We start from the raw sequence: 2,827 nt of genomic DNA, 5'->3' as shown, positions 1-2,827 counted from the left end.
TCAGCAGACAGGTTCAGAGGCTCCGTGGGGTCGATTGACTCCCCTGTACCAGCTGGCAGTATTCCAAACAAGGCTTGGGAACTCTCACCTCCTATGATGTCCAAAACCGTATCAGTGAACTCCCCACGTTTTATGGACTTGTTCCCTGTTTTGGGGTTTTTCGCCTCAGAATGGTCCTTCGTAGCCTTTTGCTTTAAGTTTTTCCACCTAAGCCGAACCTGCTCAACACTCCGCCGTTGGCCACTAACAGTGGCATTAATTTGCCTTGTTATGTCGGCCCATATTTTATTTTTTACTTTTGAGGACAGAGAACTCTGTCCAGGACCACTAAAACCTCCAAAAAGGGCCTGGTAATTGGCACGAACACCCTCCAAAAGGGCCGTTGTCTCTGCTGTTGTGAAATTACGTCCTTTATTCTTCTCCATGTTGTCTGAGAAAGCCCTATCACTAAGGAAGGCCTTAAATACCATAAAGCTAAATTGAAAGCAGGTGAGAAAGAACAGGTCACAGACTTTAAAACTGGGCTCGTTAGGTCAATGACCTTTGCTTCTGCAACATGACATCCATAGTACATGTCCTGCGGCACCGTCAGAGACGATACAAGCCTCGTCATTATGTCCAACGAGGTAATTTCATTGAGCAGTACTCAAATGATGAGCTTTATGCACGGTTTAGATTTCGAAGAGAAGATATTTTGTATATATATATATATATATATGTGTCTTCGCCCACATCTTCAACGTCCTACAAGAAGGAGTCATGCCTTAACTGTGGAGGAGCAGTTGCTTATTGCCCTACGTTTCTTTGCCTGTGGATCCTTCTATGAAGTCATTGCAGATGGCCTGGCTGTGACAAAGTCTACAGTGGGACACGTCATGCATTCAGTGGCAGCAGCCCTGGCTGGTCTAATTCACCAGTATGTGAGATTTCCAGATACTGAGGAAGAAATAACACAAACCAAGAGAAAATTCTTCTCAATTGCCAGGATGCCTAACACTATTGGTGCCATTGACTGCACCCACATACACATTCAGGCACCCCATGAAAGAGAATGGGAATTTGTCAACAGAAAGGGACGGCATAGTATCAACGTGCAGCTCATAGGGAATGCTGACCTTAAAATAACCAACTGTGTTGTGAGATGGCCTGGTTCTGTACATGATGCACGGATTCTAAGAGAAAGTCATCTCTACAGAAGACTGCAACAAACTGCGCCGGATGGTATCCTCCTGGGTGACAGTGGCTACCCACTTCTACGGTGGCTTATGACCCCCTTTGCTACTGTCACATGTGACCCACAGCAGAGGTATAACAATGTACCCAGCGCAACAAGGGGAACAATTGAGCGTATCAATGGTGTTTTAAAACGCAGATTTGCCTGCCTGAACTATCTTCGTGTGGAGCCGAAGCAGGCCTGCAATATAATATCTGCCTGCATTGTTCTTCATAACATTGCCCAATTGAGAAGAGTTCCTCTGAATGAAGACATCCTGGACAGACCACCACTTGAGGCAGAAGTACCACAGCTGCAGCCACTGTGGTAGAAATTAAGGAGTATATTCTGTGGTGAACCATGATTGTGATGAGGTCTGTGTGTCTAATAGTGGAGAAACACACGGGGCCTGGGTGTCTGGGTTCAGAACAGATGGTGGGGCCCCTAAAAGGAGCAGGACGCTACGGGGATAAGGCATGCTGACCTTAGCCTAGTGTTTTGGGCTATCTTTGTTGACCATTTGCTGACCAATTGCTGACTGTTCAGGTTAAGATTAATTTATGACTGAACAGGAGGCAGACACCTCAAGGAGAAGCCGCTCAGTTTGTGTGTATAAAGAGAGGCTGAAATCGATGTTCAAGCAGTGACTCTTAAGACCTACTCGGCTGTTATCGTTGTTGTTTTTCTGCATGATAAAGTCTTTTGTCAATTCTTGCTCCGGACCCCTCGTTTTATTTTACTCTCTCTCTTGAATTAGTCTAAGTGTTTTATATCTCGATTAATCTACTACACCACCACCACCACCACATCAAGCAGATGAACCAGCAGGAAGAGCAGTTCGAAATGCCATGGTTAATTTGTATTTCTCTTGATCCTCATTGATAAGGTCTGGTGCTTTTGTTTAACAAAACTTTGATTTGTATGTTTAATTTTGAATATGAATGCCTTATTTAAGTAACAGTTTTTTTTGTTAAGTTACCCACTGATAAAGGCCTCCACTGAAACTGTGAAATGTTTTTATTCACATGCATTCAGCACACACACTTAATTTTCATAGCCAAAGCTCAAAAAGTAATGCCATTTGGAGCAAGTCTGTGCAAGTCTCTTCCCACAGACATCTGTAAAGAAAATCTAATATTAAGGTTTTAGGGCTGTCCCCTTTGTTAACAACTGTTTCCTAAAAAGATATGTACAACACATTTTAAAATCTACACACAATGCCTTGCGAGTGAATGCATTCAAATGGACTGTGGACCGCGACATACAGACGCTAGCCTATTTACTAGCTTGTTAGCTCCTTAACACAGGAGTCAATGGAGCAGCGTTAGCTCGCATTAGCGCAAACTCTGCTTAATTAGAGATCGCCGAGCTCTTCTTTCAACTTTGTGCTGATTTACATAATTGGTTAACTCAATATAATGATTGCCTTTCATCTAGTCTGAGGACGCATCAACACTGGCTAAGTTTATACTTTAATTCAGAGACAATAGTTGAGCTAGCTTCTCCTTTTTCTGTAAAATGTTGGCTCCATTTCCTGTTTCCTGTCTGTGATCCAGGGGGCGGGACGGATTTAGACATCCCAATCTGCCGGTATCAGGATCACTCTGATCCAAT

General features: G+C 43.5%; 1 pseudogene; it reads left to right on the top strand.

Moving 5' to 3' along the window:
• The first annotated feature begins 556 nt into the window (after window positions 1–556).
• LOC115557194 (putative nuclease HARBI1) lies at window positions 557–2,177 on the top strand (annotated as a pseudogene).
• The last annotated feature ends 650 nt before the right edge of the window (window positions 2,178–2,827 follow it).

The sequence above is a fragment of the Gadus morhua genome, chromosome 13 (assembly GCF_902167405.1).
Source record: "Gadus morhua chromosome 13, gadMor3.0, whole genome shotgun sequence".
Classification (NCBI taxonomy): Eukaryota; Metazoa; Chordata; class Actinopteri; order Gadiformes; family Gadidae; genus Gadus; species Gadus morhua.
The sequence above is the reverse complement of the archived record's forward strand: the minus strand, read 5'-3'. Positions and strand labels throughout refer to the sequence as shown.